The sequence below is a fragment of the Triticum dicoccoides genome, chromosome 2A, assembly GCF_002162155.2.
Source record: "Triticum dicoccoides isolate Atlit2015 ecotype Zavitan chromosome 2A, WEW_v2.0, whole genome shotgun sequence".
NCBI classification, from domain to species: Eukaryota; Viridiplantae; Streptophyta; class Magnoliopsida; order Poales; family Poaceae; genus Triticum; species Triticum dicoccoides.
The window spans coordinates 581,461,186-581,481,952 of NC_041382.1; positions in this window are offsets into that span (position 1 = coordinate 581,461,186).

A 20,767-nucleotide genomic window follows, 5' to 3' on the forward strand; every position below is an offset into this window, starting at 1 on the left:
CCTTGCCTTGTCCTCCAACATATCTTGTAAGTCCGGTGCATATTCCCATGCCTTGGTATGAGGTGCGGCTTGAGTGGAGGGCCGAGAGGCCTCTCTGCCGCGACCACGAGGTGGTCGATCGGCCACATCAAGTGCTTCCTCCTCTAATCGGGGTAGCAACCTGCGCTTTGGGTAGATCTCTGAGGGGCGTTCGAGTTTATGCTCTTTGGCCGCAAGGACTTCAGTCCATCTGTCGACTAGCAAATCTTGATCAGCTCTAAGCTGTTGCTGTTTTTTCTTGAGGCTTCTTGCCGTGGCCATAAGCCTGCGTTGAAAATGCTCTTGCTCGACAGGATCCTCTGGCACGACGAATTCGTCGTCGTCGAGGCTTGCCTCGTCTTCGGAGGGAGGCATATAATTATCGTCCTCGACCTCTCTGTCTGTCGCTCTCTCATGAGGGCTGGTTTCTCCATCCTCCTGTGCTAAATCTTGCTGGAGGGGGTTTTCTTCGGCACTTTCCAGAGTATTATTATCTCCCGTGCTGGAATCACCATATTTGTTTTGGCAGGATTTTGAGCGGCGCCGCTGACGCCGGCGCTTAGGCTGTTTCTTGGAGGGGTCATCCTCAGCTGTTCCCTCGCCATCTCCTTCTTTTGGGGTGTCCACCATGTATATGTCATATGACGAGGTGGCTTTCCAGGGCCTGATAGGCGCTGGTTCTTCATTGTCTCCTTCATCAGCGTCCGTATCGTCGATGTCTTCGGAGTCAAAGTCGGGCATGTCGGTTAAGTCGTCGACAGTGGCTACAAAGTGGGTGGTGGGTGGGCTTTGAATTTCTTCATCGTCCGAATCCCAACCTTGCTGACCGTAGTCCGGCCAGGGCTCACCTGATAAAGAGAGAGACTTCAGTGTCTTCAAAATATCGCCGAAAGGCGAGTGCTGAAAGATGTCCGCGGCAGTAAACTCCATGATCGGTGCCCAATCAGATTCGACCGGCAGGGGCGCGGAGGGTTCGGAGTCCGAAGAGGAGTCCGGCTCCTTGGAGTCACGAGTCTCGCAGAGTGCGGGGCTGGTGTTTGGCTTGATCGTTGTTGAGATCGCAGCCCCCGAGGCGGCGTCCAACCACCCATCCTCGATCGGTGCAGTTGGCTCCGAATTAAGGGTCGAAGCCGATGCGGGTGCGGCCTCCAGGGCACTGTTCGGCGGCAGAGCTAGATCATGTTCGTCGTGACAGTGCGGCTCGCTCGGCAGTGGCTCGAATCCATCAAAGATCAAGTCCCCGCGGATGTCAGCCGTGTAGTTTAAGCTTCCAAATCTGACCTGACGGCTAGGGGCATAGCTTTCGATCTGCTCCAGATGGCCAAGTGAATTGGCCCGCAGTGCGAAGCCGCCGAAGATGAAGATCTGTCCGGGGAGGAAGGTCTCACCCTGGACTGCATCGCCATTGATGATCATAGGAGCCATCAAGCCTGACGGCGACGACACAGAGGAACTCTCAATGAAAGCACCAATGTCGGTGTCAAAACCGGCGGATCTCGGGTAGAGGGTCCCAAACTGTGCGTCTAGGACGGATGGTAACATGAGGCAAGGGACACGAAGTTTTACCCAGGTTCGGGCCCTCTCGATGGAGGTAAAACCCTATGTCCTGCTTGATTAATATTGATGATATGGGTAGTACAAGAGTAGATCTACCATGAGATCGGAGAGGCTAAACCCTAGAAGCTAGCCTATGGTATGATTGTTGTTGGGTATGTTGTCCTACGGACTAAAACCCTCCGGTTTATATAGACACCGGAGAGGGTTAGGGTTACACAAAGTCAGTTACAATGGTAGGAGATCTACATATCTGTATCGCCAAGCTTGCCTTCCACACCAAGGAAAGTCCCTTCCGGACACGGGACGAAGTCTTCAATCTCGTATCTTCACAGTCCAGGAGTCCGGTTGAAGGTATAGTCCAGCTATCCGAACACCCCCTAATCCAGGACTCCCTCACCCCTAGTGTCCAGGTACGTGCATTGTTCTGACGTGGCCACATGCCAAGACGTCAGCATCCTTCTCGATTGTACTAAGAATCGAGGGATGTGTATCAACAAGAGACAGTAAAAAAGGTTGACGCAGGGTCTTAATCTAAAAAGAATCCTTGGAACGGGTCCCTGCTGCACGTCTGCGCATGTGTCTCTGTTGTGTCATATCCTGGACGGGTGTAGCATGATTGTCATCTGTAAAAGAGAGGAACTTTAGGTGAAAAGTTGTCGTGAAAAAAGGTGGGTTTAAAGAAACCATTTACAGTTCAAGATGAGTAAAAATTGCGCGCGTTGAGCCCCTTGTATTTGTAATAGGGGTGTGGCCATCAAACCTGTATGAATTTCATTTAGCTGCGCCGGACTCGTCTAACCGTGTCCGTGGTCTTGACGACCTATCAAATGCTTTAGTTGGTGAGGCCGTTTTAGTGTGCGGCTGCCAAGGCAGCCGCACTCTCTTCGGCGCGCAGGGATCGCTCAATATTTCCATTTACTGTAATGATGCCACATGGACCGGGCATCTTAAGTGTGAGGGAAGCGTAATGCGGTATTGCATTGAAGCGAGTGAAAGCTTTGCGTCCAAGTAGTGCTTGATAGCCACTTTGGAACGGAGCAATGTGGAAGGTTAAATTTTCGCTACGGAAGTTGTCGGGGAAGCCGAATATAACCTCTAGTAGCAGGGAGCCCATGCAATGAGCCCTTGGGCCTGGCGTTACTCCTCTAAAGGTAGTATTGTTGTGGCAAATTTTCGTTGGGTCTATCCCCATTTTGCGGAGTGTGTTCTGATATATCAGGTTTAAGCTGCTGCCGCCATCCATCAGGACTCGTGTGAAGTGGTATCCGTCAATTATTGGATCTAATACCAAGGCAGCCCACCCTGCGTTCCGGATACTTGCTGAGTAATCCTGATGGTCGAAGGTGATCGGTTGAGACGGCCAGTGGCAGAACTCCATGGTGATAGGCCCTTGGGCATGTTTGTTTGGGAGTGCCGCTTTGCTTCTCCCCTTTATCACGTGTAACATGTTTACTGTTTTGACTTCTGGTGGAAATTTCTTCTGTTCCCCAGTGTTTTGCTTGCGAGGCTCATCCTCATCTTCGCTTGGTGTATCCCGCCCCTTATGTTCGGCGTTGAGCTTGCCGGACTGCTTGAAGACCCAACATTCTCTATGGGTATGATTTGCAGGCTTATCGAGGGTGCTATGGATCTGACATATTTGGTCCAGAATTTTGTTTAAGCTGGACAGTTCATCTCTGGCGCCTTTAGAGGGCGGCTTTTGCTGACCTGGCCGAGAGCTTCTGAACCCAGCGTTTACCGCCGTGCTCTTTGGGTTGTCTTCTTTATTCCGGCGCTTATTATTTTTGCTGCATCATGATTTCCCGTTTCCATCTCTAACTTCGGATGTACTTGGGCCGCTGGTGCTGCATCGGGCTAGCCAGCTGTCCTCGCCCATGCAAAAGCGGGTCATGAGGCTTGTTAATGCTGCCATTGTTCTCAGCATTTCTTGGCCGAGGTGCCTGGCAAGCCATTCGTCTCGGACGCTGTGCTTAAAGGCTGCCAAGGCTTCGGCGTCCGGACAGTTGACTATTTGGTTCTTTTTAGTAAGAAACATGTTCCAAAGCTTTCGGGCTGACTCTCCGGGCTGTTGAGTTATATGACTTAAATCATTTGCATCCGGTGGTCGGACATATGTCCCTTGAAAATTTGCTCGAAAGGCGTCTTCGAGCTCTTCCCAGCTTCCAATGGAGCTTTCGGGGAGGCTTTTAAGCCAGTGCCGAGCTGGCCCTTTGAGCTTGAGGGGTAAGTACTTGATGGCGTGGAGATCATCGCCTCGAGCCATATGGATATGGAGGATATAGTCCTCAATCCAGACCCCCAGGGTCTATTATTCCATCGTATGCCTCTATGTTTACGGGTTTGAATCCCTCTAGAAATTCATGGTCCATCACCTCATCGGTGAAACATAGGGGGTGTGTGGCACCCCTGTATCTGGGTGTACCGTGGTGTTCGGATGTTTGTTGTGTTGCATCGTATGCTAGAGCGCACTTGCATGGTCCATAAATGGATATGGTTGCACCGTCCTTTTGATGCGAGCCCTCGCGTGCATCGCGTATTGGCTTATGTGCGGCATTGTTCGCCGCTTTATGTTGGTCGTGAGGTCGTCTATCCGGCCGGATGGCCATTTTAATTTTTGGTTGCGGGGGATCTAAGGCCTCCTCATCGAATTCAGGTAGCAACTTCTGCTTCAGGTAGCTCTTGGTGTGGCGATTACTGTCGTACTTTGCTGCTGTGTTGAGTACTTCACTCTATTTGATTTTGAGTGTGTCTTTTGCAGCCTTGAGCCTTTGCTTCTGTTTTTTCAGACTCCTCGTCATGGCAACAAGCCTTTGGTGGGCATTATGTTGCTCCTGGCGCCTGTCCGGTGTGACGTCGTCCGAACTATTATCTTCGACGGGGTTGGGTTGTTCGGCTTGATTTTCCGTGTTACCGTGGTCGGGCAATGGTTCATCCTGCTCTAACGCTGGGTCTATGTGATCGTTATTTCTGCCGGGGCGGGATTTGGGGCGGCGTTTACGCCGCCGCTTTGACTGCTGCTCGAGGGAACCACCCGTCGTTGTGTCCTTCCGTTCCTCGTCGTTATTTTCTTTGGGTGTGTCCACCATGTATATGTCATGTGATGAAGTGGGCGTCCAGTGCCCTGTGGGCAGTGGTTCCTCTTCGACTCCTGCATCGTCGTCCATACCGTCGATGTCTTCAGAGTCAAAGTCGAGCGTGTCGGTTAAGTCATCGACAGTGGCTACTAAGTGGGTGGTGGGTGGGCGGCGAATTTCTTCGTCATCCGCATCCCAATCCCGCCGGACGTAGTTCGGCCAGGATCCTCCTGACAAGGAGAGAGACCTTAATGAGTTCAGTATGTCGCCGAAGGGCGAGTGCTGGAAAATATCCGCGGAGGTAAACTCCATGATCGGTGCCCAATCGGATTCGATAGGAACGGGCGCAGGCGGTTCGGAGTCCGTGGCCGGAGAAGGATCCGGCAGTTTGGCAACACGGCTCTTGTGAACGGTAAGGTTGATATTCGGCTCGATCGCCGCTGAGGGTACGGCCGCCGTGACGGGGTCCATCCACCCGTCCATGGATGGTGCAACTGGCTACGAATCGAGGCTCGGAGTGGCTGCCGGTGCGATCTCCTGAATACGGTCCGATGGTAGAGCTAAATCATACTCATCGTGACCGCGCGGCGCACAAGGCAGGGGCTCGAATCCGTCGAAGATCAAGTCTCCGCGGATATCGACCGTGTAGTTTAAGCTTCCAAACCTAACCTAGTGGCTAGGGGCGTAACTTTCGATCTGCTCCAGATGGCCAAGCGAGTTGGCCCGTAGTGCGAAGCCGCCGAACACAAAGATCTGTCCGGGGAGAAAAGTCTCACCCTGGACTGCATCGCTATCGATGATCGTAGGAGCCATCAAGCCTAACGGCGACGACACAGAGGAACTCTTAATGAAAGCACCAATGTCGGTGTCAAAACCGGCGGATCTCAGGTAGGGGGTCCCGAACTGTGCGTCTAAGGCAGATGGTAACAGGAAGCAGGGGACACGATGTTTTACCCAGGTTTGGGCCCTCTTGATGGAGGTAAAACCCTACGTCCTACTTGATTTATTCTTGATGATATGAGTATTAGAAGAGTTGATCTACCACGAGATCGGAGAGGCTAAACCCTAGAGGCTAGCCTATGGTATGATTGTATGTTGTCCTACGGACTAAAACCCTTCAGTTTATATAGACACCGAAGGGGGCTAGGGTTACACAAGGTCGGTTACAAAGGAGGACTTATACATATCCGTATTGCCTAGCTTGCCTTCCACGCCAAGTAGAGTCCCATCCGGACACGAGATGAAGTCTTCAATCTTGTATCTTCATAGTCTAACAGTCCGGCCAAAGGATATAGTCCGGCTGTCCGGAGACCCCCTAATCCAGGACTCCCTCACCTGTCCTAGGGTTCATCGGTGGAGCCGGACGGACTCCAAAAGTGTATCCGGAACATGACAAGCAAGAAACTTAATCTTGTCAACATAGTCCAGGTCATGCTCTTCCGCCGGATCCTCCCGTGTCAACAACGGGATTTCAACTTATGGGAGTTCGACCCGGCCCAGCACCAGACTCTAAGCGAGCTCTTCGACACGACGCACAAAGACGTCTGGAGGGTGTTGTTCAAGGGCGCTGAGGTCCCTCCCTCTCTCATCGAGGACCGTGGGCTAAGCGCGAAGCGCCCTGCGAATCCGGTAAGTTCTGTACACCTGGTAGGATATTTATTTCCCATAGCTTAACCATGTGCGGGGTCGGAGCTCCCATGCCTTTAACAGGACTGGGTGGAGGCATCGAAGCAGATTGACTGTCCGGCCCCTCTGCCCGAAGACACTGTGGACGCTCTCTTGACGGAGATGCGGACTCCGGCTCCTTATGAAGTGCCGGATAAGACCAAGAAGAAGGCCAAGGGAACCCGAAAGAGTTCCCGGCGCCAGGTGGTATCGGACTCATCGTCCGATAACTCCAAGACGCACTCCTCCCACGAAAACGAGGAGGAGGAAGATGAAGATGCCCCCCCCTCCAGCCGGGGGAGACAAGAAAAGGAAGGCCGCCCCAACCGGGGAGGCCGAAGGGTCCAAGAAAGGAAGGACTCTCCTTCCGGACTACTCCACCACCGCCGCCGAAGGCGAAGATGAGTGGCTGCTCAGGGCCAAGCCCTTGGCAAAGTCGTAAGTATTCAGATACCAGAGTAACTCATAGCATACCTTTGTCGCACTGCTTCTCCTAACGCCGAATATGATTATGCAGACCGCCCCAAGCCCGTATCAACGTATCCTCGTCAGACGGTTCCTTGGACTCGTCGGATATGGATAGCGATCCACTTCCGACCGCCTCCTCCCCTTGCCCTACGGACAATGCCGAGGTATTGTCTCAAGGGGCACCGAGCCGGGGGGAGACAGTCCCAGAGGCGCCTCAAGGCGACCTTCTGGACTCCATGAACAAGGCTCCCGGGGACTCCAAGTTCGGCTCTCAGCCGAACACCGCGCCGGAACCTCTAGTGGTTCCGGACTCGGGCAGGCGGCCCCCTTCCAAAAGGGGTAAGACGCCCGTGCTGGTGACCTTTGTCCATCCAGAGGCACCGGACAACCTGCTAGGAGCGCTTCGCGGCGCTTCCATTGATGAAGAGCACCGCACTATTATGAGTGCAGTGATCAAGAAGGTTCAGTCCGCCAAGAGCAGACTGACTGAAGCCTGTGCTAGCCTTCTAACAGGCTTTGAGGTAAGTATTTAAAATATAGGAAAAATATTACCGCATAGACAATAGCCCCTGATGCTCTGTTTGGTGTTCACAAAGAAAAGCCGAATAGAGGATCGAATAATATCTGCAGGAGTCTAATATAAGTATGTTTATATGCATATGCAGGCTTCACTGCTGACCTCTGCCGTGCTGACTGCGGAGGTAGCCGTACTGAAGCAGGACCTCGAGGGGTCCGAGAAAGAGCTCGGCCTTGCCAAGAGGCAGCTCGAGGAGAACAAAGCTAAGTAATACCTTGTCTATAGATATATATATATATATATATATACAAAAAAGATGCGATTGCGAAATGACAGGATCATCATGAATGTGCCAGGGGCCACGACCGAAGTGGCGACCCTAAAGCAAGCGATGTCCGAGGCCGAAGACAAAGCGGCCAAGGAGCGCTCCGAGCAGGAAAGGCAAGAGGCACGGGTGGGCGAGGTGCAGCAAGAGCTCCAAGCTCTCGTGACGAAGCACGAGGCGTTGGAGCTTGACTCGAGGATGCGAGAGTCTGAGCTTGTCGTGGCCCTCGAGAGTGCAAAGAATGCCAAGGCTGAAGCCCAAAAGGCCCTCCAGGAGATTGAGGCGATGAGGAAGATAGCGGCGGGTAAGGCATTCAATATGCAAAGCAAGCATGTGAAAGTAAATTACTTGTTAGTTACCCGAGTCCGGAGCTCTCCAGGAGCATTCGCAGATTTGCCCCGCAGCGTGTCGGACACCGCAAAGTTTTACCAGGCCAAGGAGGGAAGCTCGACGGAGAAGTTGTTTTGGTCTTAGTATACTGGGACCAAACACCCGATGCCTATGAGCGACCAGCTGAAGCAACTGGTCAAGCTGCACAAGGCGGCCGAACAGGCCATGAGGGGCCTTATAGTCCGGATGTGGCCTGGTGACTCCCTTCCCAACAGCTACTTTGGCCTGGTGAGGCGTCTTATGGATGCCTGCCCACGGCTGTAGGCCATAAAGCAGTCTGTCTGCATCGAGGGTGCACGCCGAGCCTTTGCCCGTGCGAAGGTGCACTGGGCCAAGATGGACGCTGAGAAGCTGGTGAAGGAGGGGCCGCCACAGGGCAAGGAGCATCGCCACCCCGAGATGTATTATGAGGGTGTCCTGAAGGGTGCCCATCTTGTAGCGGACGAGTGTGCGAAAGATGTAATATTTTAATGAACTTGCTTGTGTAATCGTGTAGTATGAAAACTTGTTCATACGCGCTATGCAACGCTTGTTTGAATTTAAAATATTACCTTCTGTTCAGCTGTATATCAAATCTGAGAGATGGCTAGTCGTCGGCTTCTGCCCCCATGCCACGAGTGCTGGGGTGTTCGGGATAAACCTGAGCACTCTTTTTCCCATTTTTGGGTCCTTCGAGGGAGGTGCTCAGCACAACGAACAAGGCAATCAGACTATAATGCTTTATCACTCTCACTTAGCCATAGAATTCTATAATTTTAAATTTTGGCGAAGCACCTAGTATTCAAAAGGCCGAATTCGGGGCGCTATACACGCCTTAAGACGGATAAAGCCTACTCCTCGCTCTAAGCGGCATAAGTCTTTAGGGGCTCGAAACCTCTCAAACAGCGACCAGTCTCTCACCTTATCATGACAGTCAGTTTTAGCTTTCTCTACTAAGGTGCTTAGCCCAGCTGAACCGGGGCACAATCGCAGTAGTTCTCCCAGTGCTACCTTAGCCGATATAGCGGAACGTAAGGTACCAAAACATGGGAGCCAAGCAAACCCAACTATTGACCCAAGACATGATTCGGAGCTGATGCATACAATGCTATAAGTTCGGGGTGCCGCACTATCGAAAGTGTTCGGACTTCTCATGTCGTATTATGGGGTATGCTTAAGCCCCTGGCGTATTGGCCGTACCAGAGTGTACGGGTGTTGAATGTCATGAATGAACATATATATATAAAAAGAAGAATAGAGAATGCGATAATAGTCTAGCGCTATGCATTGTTTATTCAAAAAGGTGTGTTAAAGCAGAATGATACAAGTAGTGCGATAAGCAAAAGTAGGAGTATTTGACATGTCCCCTCCAAGGGCAAGCTGAGGAATGGTATGTAAAGCATGTATTTCACTCGTTGTCAGAGACCACCTAGGAGTTCCGTGGTGCGACGTAGCTTTCTGACTCCTTGGTTGTTGCATCGTGTGTCCGGCAACCGTACTGCCGGACGGGGTTTCCAGAGATTAAAGTCCTGAAAGAGAGAAAAAATAATAAGGCGGGAAGCCCCTAGTGCGGTTGAGCCGCGTCTTGGGGCGTGCTGTAGTCGTGCCCCCCTCCCCACTTGTGCCCATGGTATTTTCAATGTGTAATTATATACGCGGGGCACGGATTTTGCCATTTGGCTAGGACTGGGGTGGGGCCCGCATTGCTATGCGAGCTCGGAACGTGCCACGCGGTCTTGCTGCCGATAACTCCGGGCGCGCTTGAAGGAGTCCGGGTCTTTAATCGCCGAACTGGTGGATTGCCTTAAGAGGCCGCTTTGTGCTTCTGCTGCGAGGGCCGCAGTGTGCTCCTCCGTACGGAGAGAGCGCTCTGTGTTTCCATTGACTGTGATGACCCCCCGAGGTCCTGGCATCTTGAGCTTGAGGTACGCATAATGTGGTACCTCATTGAATCTCGCAAATGCGGTTCGCCCGAGCAATGCATGATAGCCACTGCGGAACGGGACTACATCAAAGATTAACTCCTCGCTTCGGAAGTTATCCGGGGATCCGAAGACCACTTCCAGCGTGACTGAGCCCGTGCAATGGGCCTCTACACCTGGTATGACGCCTTTAAAGGTTGTTTTTGTGGGTTTGATCCTTGAGGGGTCTATGCCCATTTTGCACACCGTGTCCTGATAAAGCAGGTTCAGGCTGCTGCCACCGTCCATAAGGACTCGAGTGAGGTGAAATCCGTCGATGATTGGGTCTAAGACCAGTGCGGCGAATCCGCCATGAAGGATACTAGTGGGGTGGTCCCTGCAATCAAAGGTGATCGGACAGGAGGACCATGGGTTGAACTTTGGGGCGACTGGCTCCAACGCATATACGTCCCTTAGTGCACGCTTCTGCTCCCTCTTGGGGATGTGGGTTGCATATATCATGTTCACCGTCCGCACTTGTGGGGGGAACCTCTTCTGTCCTCCGGTGTTCGGTTGCTGGGGCTCCTCCTCATCATCGCTATGTGACCCCTTATCTTTGTTTTCGGCATTTAACTTGTCGGCCTGCTTGAACACCCAACAATCCTTGTTGGTGTGGTTGGCTGGCTTGTCGGGGGTGCCGTGTATTTGACATGAGCGATCGAGTATACGGTCCAAACTGGACGGGCCCGAAGTGCTTCTTTTGAATGGCTTTTTCCACTGACCGGGTTTAGAGCCTCTGAATCCGGCATTGACTGTCGTATCCTCGATATTGTCGCTGTTAATGTGGCGCTTATGTTTGTTGCGACGTGACCTGCCATTGCCATCCTTGGTATCCGAAGTACCATGGTTCTTTGGTATGTTATTGCTTTGAGCCAGCCAGCTGTCTTCTCCCGCGCAAAAGCGGGTCATGAGTGTCGTGAGGGCTGCCATAGATTTCGGCTTTTCCTGGCCAAGGTGCCGGGCGAGCCACTCGTCGTGTATGTTGTGCTTAAAAGCTGCTAGGGCCTCTACATCCAGACAGTCGACGATTTGATTTTTTTTTGTTAGGAACCGTGTCCAGAATTGCCTGGCCGATTCCTCTGGCTGCTGAATTATGTGGCTCAAGTCATCGGCATCTGGTGGTCGCACATAAGTGCCCTGGAAGTTGTCAAGGAATGCGGCTTCCAGATCTTCCCAACAGCCAATGGATTCTGCTGGCAGGCTGTTGAGCCAATGCCGAGCTGGTCCTTTGAGCTTGAGTGGGAGGTATTTGATGGCGTGTAGATCATCACCGCGGGCCATGTGGATGTGCAGGAGGAAGTCCTCGATCCATACCGCAGGATCTGTTGTGCCGTCGTATGATTCTATATTTACGGGTTTGAAACCCTATGGGATTTGATGATCCATTACTTCGTCTATGAATCATAGGGGGTGTGCGGCGCCTCTGTACAGGGCTATATCGCGACGTAGCTCAAATGAGTCTTATCCGCTGTGTTCGGCCCAGCCGGACTTACTTTTACTGTATCCGGCGTGACGGTTGTCATCTTGTATAGTGGCGCGCCCTCACGATCCGTAGATCGATCTTGCGTGTTTTGCTTTGTCCTCCAATACGTCTCGCAGGTCTGGCGTATTTCCCCATCCCTTGACATTTTTATTTGAGTGGCGTCGGGGTGCGGGCTGAAGTTTTGGCTGGAATGCCTCTTTGTCGCGGCCACGAGGTGGCCGATCAGCCGCGTCATACGCTAGAGATGTAGGTTTTGGTGCTTCCTCCTCTAGTCGGGGTAGCAACCTGCGCTTTGGGTAACTCTTGGAGGGGCGTTCGAGTTTATATTCCTCGTCCGCAAGGACTTCAGTCCATCTATCAGCTAGCAAATCTTGATCAGCTTGAAGCTGCTATTGCTTTTTCTTAAGGCTATTTGTCGTGGCTATAAGCCGTCGCTTGAAGCGCTCTTGTTCGACGGGATCCTCAGGCACGATGAATTCGTCATCGTCGAGGCTTGCCTCGTCTTCGGAGGGAGGCATGTAATTATCATCCTCCGCTTCTCCATATGCCGCTCTCTCGGGAGGGCTGGCTTCTCCATCCTCCTGCCCTAAATCTTGCTGGAGGGGATTGTTGTCGTCTGCACTGTCCGGAGTGCTATTATCTCCTGTGCCGGTGTCACCGCTTTTGCTTTGGCGAGACTTAGAGTGGCGCCGCTGACGTCGGTGCTTGGGTTGCTTCTTGGAGGGGTCATCCTCCGCTGTCTCGTCGCCATTGCCTTCTTTGGGTGTGTCCACCATATATATGTCATATGACGAGGTGGCCGTCCAGTGCCCTATGGGCAGTGGTTCCTCTTTGTCTCCCGCATCGTCGTCCATACCGTCGATGTCCTCGAAGTCGAAGTCGAGTATGTCAGTTAAGTCGCCGATAGTGGCTACTAAGTGGGTGGTGGGTGGGCGGCGAATTTCTTCGCCATCCGCATCCCAATCCTGCCGGACGTAGTTCGGCCAGGACTCTCCTGACAAGGAGAGAGCCTCCTGACAAGGAGAGAGACCTTAATGAGTTCAGTATGTCGCCGAAGGGCGAGTGCTGAAAAATATCTGCGGAGGTAAACTCCATGATCGGCGCCCAATCGGATTTGATAGGCACGGGCGCAGGCGGTTCGGAGTCCGTGGCCGGGGAGGGATCCGGTAGTTCGGCGTCACGGCTCCCGTGAAGGGTAAGGTCGATACTCGGCTCGATCGCTGATGAGAGTGCGGCCTTTCTGGTGGCGTCTATCCACCCGTCCATGGATGGCGCAACTGGCTCCGAATTGAGGATCGGAGCGGTTGCCGGTGCGATCTCCTGGACACTGTCCGATGGCAGAGCTAAATCATGCTCATCGTGACCATGTGGCACACTAAGCGGGGGCTCGAATCCGTCGAAGATCAAGTCTCCGCGGATATCAGTCGTGTAGTTTAAGCTTACAAACCTAACCTGGTGGCCAGGGGCGTAACTCTCGATCTGCTCCAGATGGCCAAATGAGTTGGCCTGCAGTGCTAAGCCGTCGAATACAAAGATCTGTCCGAGGAGAAAAGTCTCACCCTGGACTGCATCGCAATCGATGATCGAAGGAGCCATCAAGCCTAACGGCGACGACACAGAGGAACTCTCAATGAAAGCACCAATGTCGGTGTCAAAACCGGCGGATCTCGGGTAGGGGGTCCTGAACTGTGCGTCTAAGGCGGATGGTAACAGGAGGCAGGGGACACGATGTTTTACCCAGGTTCGGGCCCTCTTGATGGAGGTAAAACCCTACGTCCTGCTTGATTATACTTGATAATATGGGTATTACAAGAGTTGATCTACCACGAGATCGGAGAGGCTAAACCCTAGAAGCTAGCCTATGGTATGATTGTATGTTGTCCTACGGACTAAAACCCTCCGGTTTATATAGACACCGGAAGGGGCTAGGGTTACACAAGGTCGGTTACAAAGGAGGAGATATACATATCCGTATTGCCTAGCTGGCCTTCCACGCCAAGTAGAGTCCCATCTGGACACGGGGTGAAGTCTTCAATCTTGTATCTTCATAGTCCAACAATCCGGCCAAAGGATATAGTTCGGCTTTCCGGAGACCCCCTAATCCAGGACTCCCTCAATGAGTATTACAAGAGTTGATCTACCACAAGATCGTAATGGCTAAACCCTATAGGCCTAGCTTGTATGGTTATGATAATGTCTATCTTGCTCCGGACTAAATCCTCCGGTTTATATAGACACCGGGAGGATCTAGGGTTACACAAGGTCGGTTAAAAAGAAAGTAAACTACATATTTAATCACCAAGCTTGCCTTCCATGCCAAGGAGAGTCCCATCCGGACATGGGTGTAGTCTTCGGTCTTCGTATCTTCACAGCCCATCAGTCCGGCCCATGGCTAACAGGTCGGACGCCCGAAGACCCCTTAGTCCAGGACTCCCTCAGTCACTAAGGAACTGACACGTGTCCAACGGTCAGATTTCAAACACACGTGGCAGCTTAACTTGGGCTATAAGTAAAGCTGACTTATCCAGCTCTGGATAAGATTTGCTCTCGTTGTCTTCGCTCGAAGACATAGGATTTGGTTGAGCATCACTTCAGTCACTCTGACTTTGTTCACTTGGACCCACTTAACAGTACGGTGGTTCCTATGACTCAACAAAGAAGAAAAGGAAACTACGAAACAACTATGTCTTCGTACTCCATAGTCTTCATACGATGTCTTCTCATGTCATAGTCTTTAATGTGAATCTCTTTACAGACCACCATTGTCTTCAATGTCTTCACACATTTTTAGGGGTCATCTCTGGTAGGTAAAGCGAATCAATGAGGGACTACTACCTGTGTTATCCTGCAATTCTCACAAACACATTAGTCCCTCAACCAAGTTTGTCGTCAATACTCCAAAACCAACTAGGGGTGGCACTAGATGCACTTACAAGATGTTCCGAAGAGTGGCTCACCCATAGTGGAGTATGGGGGAGCAATCTACTGGTCTTTACTAAGACAACGCAATCAAGAAAGGTGGTCCAACTTGAGGGACTCAAGATCGTCGTCATCTAGCTCAAGTGGACTATGTGCAAGGCAAAGGTTTGCCCTTGATAGGTTGTCTATTTTACCGGTCTCATGGTGGTAGTTGGGAGACCGGGTTATAGGTTCAATTGTCGTACTATCAAGGGGGGCTCTCAAGTTAGTAGCTTGATTGTATCGTTCGTAGAGAGCTCAAACCATTGCATCTTTGCATCATTGTTCTTGGTTCTTGTTTGGTGTTTCTCTTTGTGAGTTTTAGAGCTTATGGTCATCGTCATGAAAAGCTCGAGTTCATCGAAAATGGAGTTCATATATACATCTTCTATGATGTTTTCGATGATGGAGTTTTGCTGGTTCTTCATTCATAGAGGTTTCACATCTCTATTTCATTGGCATTTCTCTCTCCCTCTTCTCACTATAACCAGTCGTTGTTTGGATACTACTCGTCGTCATCTATCTAACAAGCTTGAGTTTGCTCAATTCGGAGCACATATGTAGAAGTTATGGCAGTTCATGTTTTATTATTTCCATCTGTTTTCTTGGGCTTCATTGTAGCACCCCAAGCAGTGATACATCTCTGCCGTATCTACTTTTCCTAATGCTTTTACTCTTGTTTTGGACTCTAATTTTCACGATTTGAATGAAACTAACCCGGACTGGCGCTATTTTCAGCAGAACTACCATGGTGTTGTTTTTGTGCAGAAATAAAAGTTATCAGAATGGAACGAAACTTTTTGGAGAATTTTTATACATTACAAGAAATTATTGGAGCCAAGAACCACTGGAGGGGGGTCCCTGGGGGAGCACAACCCACCATGGCGCGCCCCCTCCTGGCGCGCCCAGGTGGGTTGTGCCCACCTAGTGGCCCCGCTGACCCTATCTCCGATGTTATAAAATCCTATTTTGGAGAGAAAATATGGGAGAAAGAATTATCACATTTCATGAGACGGAGCCGCCGCCACCTCCTATTCTTCATCGGGAGGCCGGGTCTGGAGTCCGTTTGGGGCTTCGGAGAGGGGAATCTTTGATCTTCGTCATCACCAACGCTTCTCCATCACCAATTCCATGATGCTCCCCATCAGGAGTGAGTAAGGCTCGCTAGTCGGTGAGGGAGTTGGATGAGATTCATCATGTAATCGAGTTAGTTTTGTTAGGGCTTGATCCCTAGTATCCATTATGTTCTGAGATTGATGTTGCTATGACTTTGCCATGCTTAATGCTTGTCACTTTAGGCCCAGGTGCCATGATTTCAGATCTGAACTGTTTATGTTATCACCATTATATCTATGTTCTAGATCTGATCTTGCAAGTTATAGTCACCTATTACGTGTTAGGATCTGTAAACCCCGGAGTGACAATAGTCGGGATACTTTCTGGTGATGACCGTTGTCGGTGTCAAAACCGGCGGATCTCGGGTAGGGGGTCCCGAACTGTGCGTCTAAGGTTGATGGTAATAGGAGGCAGGGGACACAATGTTTACCTAGGTTCGGGCCCTCTCGATGGAGGTAATACCCTACTTCCTGCTTGATTGATCTTGATGATATGAGTATTACAAGAGGTGATCTACCACGAGATCGTAGAGGCTAAACCCTAGAAGCTAGCCTATGATTATGATTGTTCTTGTCCTACGGACTAAACCCTCTGGTTTATATAGACACCGGAGGGGGCTAGGTTACACAGAGTCGGTTACAGAGAAGGAGATCTACATATCCGAATCGCCAAGCTTGCCTTCCACGCAAAGGAGACTCCCACCCGGACACGGGACGAAGCCTTCAATCTTGTATCTTCATAGTCCAACAGTCCGGCCAAAGTATATAGTCCGGCTGTCCGAGGACCCCCTAATCCAGGACTCCCTCAGTAGCCCCTGAACCAGGCTTCAATAACGATGAGTCCGGCGCGCAGATTGTCTTCGGCATTGCAAGGCGGGTTCCTTCTCCGAATACTCCATAGAATATTTTGAACACAAGGATTGTGTCCGGCTCTGTAAAACAAATTCCACATACCACCGTAGAGAGTATAATATTCCACAAATCTAATCTACTGACAACTTTTCATAACATGACATCCTGCCGTGGTCCGGTCATTACGAACTGTTTTTCCCAGCCTGCCACTGCATGTGTTGCAAGGCGATTTTATTGGCACGTCTTGTTGAAGCAGAGATCGTGTTCCCCTTATCACGGGATTCTCATCAATACGGGTGTGGAGCGTGCTTGTTAGTGTGACTCCTCGATTTTAGGCAAGTTCCAAATGGCCATGCGGAGGACGCTTGATATTCACCCTCTTTATAAAGGGGCCAAGGCATGTCCTTTTCTTCTCGCGCTCGATCCTTCCTCTCCCCCACCTCGAGTTCCAACACCCAAGGCTCAGGCTAAGCGCTTCGGACCTCCAACTATGTCTGGATCCAACCTTCAAGGTCGGTGGATGGCCTCCTCTGTCATAGAGGAGGACATCAAGAAGCTAAGGGAAGTCAGGTATCTGACCACCGAAATCTCGCATAGGATACCTCCTCAAGGGCAGGTCATCCCCACTCCCGAACCCAACGAGAGTGTCGTATTTGTTTCCCACTTCCTTCGAGGGCTAGGCTTTAGTCTTGATCCCTTTGTAAGAGGGCTTGTGTTCTATTACAGGCTCGATTTCCATGATCTAGCTCCAGATTCCATCCTTCACATCTCGTGTTTATCGTTGTGTGTGAGGCCTTCCTCCGCATCACCCCACACTTCGGCTTATGGCTCAAGACCTTCAGTGTGAAGCTGAAGACGATCGATGGGCGACATGCGTGATGCGGAGGTGCCATAATAAGCAAAGGCACCGATGCTCTATGGCCAAAGGGTTCCTTCCCGGAGGTGTCCAACTTATGGTAGCGGGAGTGGTTTTACATCACAGCTCCCCGAGGTACAAAGTGGGCAGCTGCCCCCGCCTTCCGCTCGGGTCCCCCGCCACAACTAGTGTCATGGGTCAACAAGGGGCTGTACTGGGGGCCAGTTAATGACGTGTTGACATTGCAAAGTCACATCCGAGATCTCCTCAAGAGGGATGTTAGTCTTGTCAAGGTAATGCAAGTTATGCTAGTTCGTCGGGTCCTGCCATGCCAATGTCGATCTCTCTGTATGTGGGAGTTCAACCCGGAAGGACCGCGAACTATTCAGCAATTCTTTGGCGTGATGCTCGAAGAGATGTATGGATTGTTCTTCGGATCACGAATAAAGTGTCCGGACACCACTGAGGATGCGGGTCTCAACTGCAACCGTTTAGATACCCACGTAAGTAATTCCGTGGCTGAACATGTTGTCTTTTTATTTGTCATAACATCATTTTGAAAAAATCGCTCTCGGCTAGGACTGGATAAGAAAGGCGGAGAGGATCAGGTGTTCGGCCCCCCTTCCCGAAGGCTCACTGGATCTTGTACTAGCCAGGATGCTTGAGCACGCACCTTATCAAGTGCCATCAGGGGAAGATAAAGAGAGGAATAAAGAAGTCGAAAGCGGGCTTCACACATTACTCATCCAAACCTGGGGAATTAGTGTCTCCGCGAAGGAGGATAATCAGGGAGAAGAATCTAGAATCCCCTCTCCCTAAGGAAGGAAAAGGACTGCCTCTGAAGACTTGGAAACGAAGGTTTCCAAACGAGGGAAGAAACCTTTGCCAGGGGGCCCTACCCCGGAGGGCATCCTTACCGAACAGTGCCCGCAAGGGGGCCAGCCCTCCACCAAGCTGTAAGTGAACAAGAGTACTTTGGTAAATATATCATGCTTTATCTCTAAGGACAATAACCGAGACATATATCTTGCAGTCCGGCTTGTAGCCCTTCTCGACAGAGTTTGTCTTCGGGGGATCTTCTTTCGGAGATGATGGAGAGTGAAACGCCTCCCCCTGTCTCCCCGCCTCCTAGGGCAGATGACCCTGAGGTGTCATCACGGAGGATTTCTCCTGATCCGCCAAGGCTAGAAGGTAACCCTTCGGCCACCCGAAGTCCGGAGTATTCAGATCCTAAGGAGAGCAACAAAAAGGGTCTGGGATTGTCCGGTGCACAACTGGACGCACTGATGGGTCTTTTTGAGCAAGCGGCTATCTCAGAGGCGCATCATACTTTAATGGGTATGGTGGTTGAGAGGATTTCATCCGCCAAAAGTGGGTTGCATGAGGCTTTTACGAGCCAGCTAAGAGGCTTTGAGGTACGCAAAGTAATATATAAATTTTTTGATGATACCACACACGCTAGGTGTGCTCTATACAGATAGTAGCCCCTGAGACTCTGGTTGCTGTCCAGAGTGGCAAACAGAGGATCATAGTCCCAGGTAATGATCGCGCTGCTTTCATTTACAGGCGGCTGAGGGTCTGGTGGCTGGCCGGACTGCTGAGTTTGCCGGACTAAGGCAGCAACTTGATGCGGCAGATGCCAACATTACTGTAAAGAGGTCGGCGTGCATAGAGGGTGCGCGGATGGCTCTTGCCCGTGTTAAGACATACTAGGCAGAGATGGGGGCCACTGCTATTGCAACCCGGGATCCGGCCGTAGGCCAGGTCTCGGCTGAGCACTATTTTGAAGAAGTCCTAGAAGGCGCTCGTTTAATAGAGGCTCAGTTCTCTAAGAGTATCATGTTCGAGTGACATGTATCCCAATTGTAAAAACAATGCTATTTGGATTATAAAGGTTGTGTTTATACTTTTGCCTGGAAGTATTATGATGCCTCCTGTGTGGCCGTTCATGTATGTATATAACCTGAAAGTTTCCAGTCGTCGGCTTCAGCCCCCACGCGCATAATGTGGGGGTGTTCGGAAAAGCGTGTATTCACACTTGACCCAATGTCTTGGTCCATTAAGGAGGTGATAGCATGGCGGACAAGGCAATCGGACTATATAGCTTTAACACTTTCACTTAGCCATAGGAGTTTGATGGTGCGGCTACTATATAGCCCCTGGTACTTCCACGCTCATCCAAATACGGTGCGCGTACATACATGACTGGGAAACCGGTCCTTCGTTAATGTGGAGGAATCGCGAAGATTTCGTTGAGTCATCGAGTGGTTGACCAGTCTTGCGCTTTATCATGACAATCAGTTTTCGGCTTTCTCTACTGAGGTGCTCATCCAGATGAACCAGGGCACAATCGCAGTAGTTCTCCTGGTGCCACCTTAGCCGATAGAGCGGAACGTAAGGTAGCAAAACACGGGAGCCGGGCAAACCCAACTGTTGACCAAAGATATGATTCCGAGCTGATGCATATAAGGCCAAACTCGCGACGCCGAACACTCCCTAAGGTATTCGGACTTTACAACATATACTGGGCTGAGTAATGCCCTCGATTATGAGCCCTGAATTTCCAGGTACTTGCATTAGTCTGACGTGACGAAATGTCAATAACGCCAGCATCCCTTTCGGTTGTGTTGAGTATCCAGAGGGAGTGAAGCAACAAGAGACAGTAAAAAAGGTTTACACAGGGTCTTAATCTAAAAAGAAACCTTTGAGCGGGGCCCTGCTGCACGTCTGCGCATGTGTCTCCGTTGTGCCGTATTCTGGAAGGGTGTAGCACGATGATCATCTGTAAAAGATAAAAACACAGGTGAAAGTCTTCATGCGAAAAATTGGTTATTCTTAATGAACCATTAAAATGCAATCTAAATAGGGTCAAGCCGAACTGTAGCCCTTTTACATGTGGGAATCCCCTAGCACCACCTATGGGGGTATATCCATCGACCCAATCTCAGGTTTATCTGAGCTGTTACAGCTAGTGGTGTGCCGAACTCGTCTAACCGTGTCCGTGGTCTTGACGACTGATCATTTCTTCTGGTTGGAGAGACCGTTCAGTGATTGGCTGCTAGAGCCACCACATATTCCTCCGTACGTGAGGAACGCTCTGTGTTTCCGCCAACTATGATGATGCCACGTGGACCGGGCATCTTAAGCTTAAGATAAGCGTAATGCGGTACTGCATTAAAACAAGCGAAGGCCGTTCTTCCGAGTAGTGCGTGATGGCTGCTTCGAAATGGAGCGATGTCGAAGGTTAATTCTTCGCTTCGGAAGTTGTCGGAAGAACCGAATACAACCTCTAGTACTAGAGAGCCCGTGCAGCGGGCCTCTGGGTCTGGTATTACTCCTTTAAAGGTAGTATTGCTTTGGTTGATTCTTGTCGGGTCTATCCCCATTTTGCGGACAGTGTCCTGATATATCAGATTAAGACTACTGCCGCCGTCCATAAGGACTCGGGTGAGATGGTATCCGTCAATTATTGGGTCTAGCACCAAGGCAGTCGATCCTTCGTGCCGGATACTAGTCAGGTGATCCCTGCGATCAAAAGTGATCGGGCAG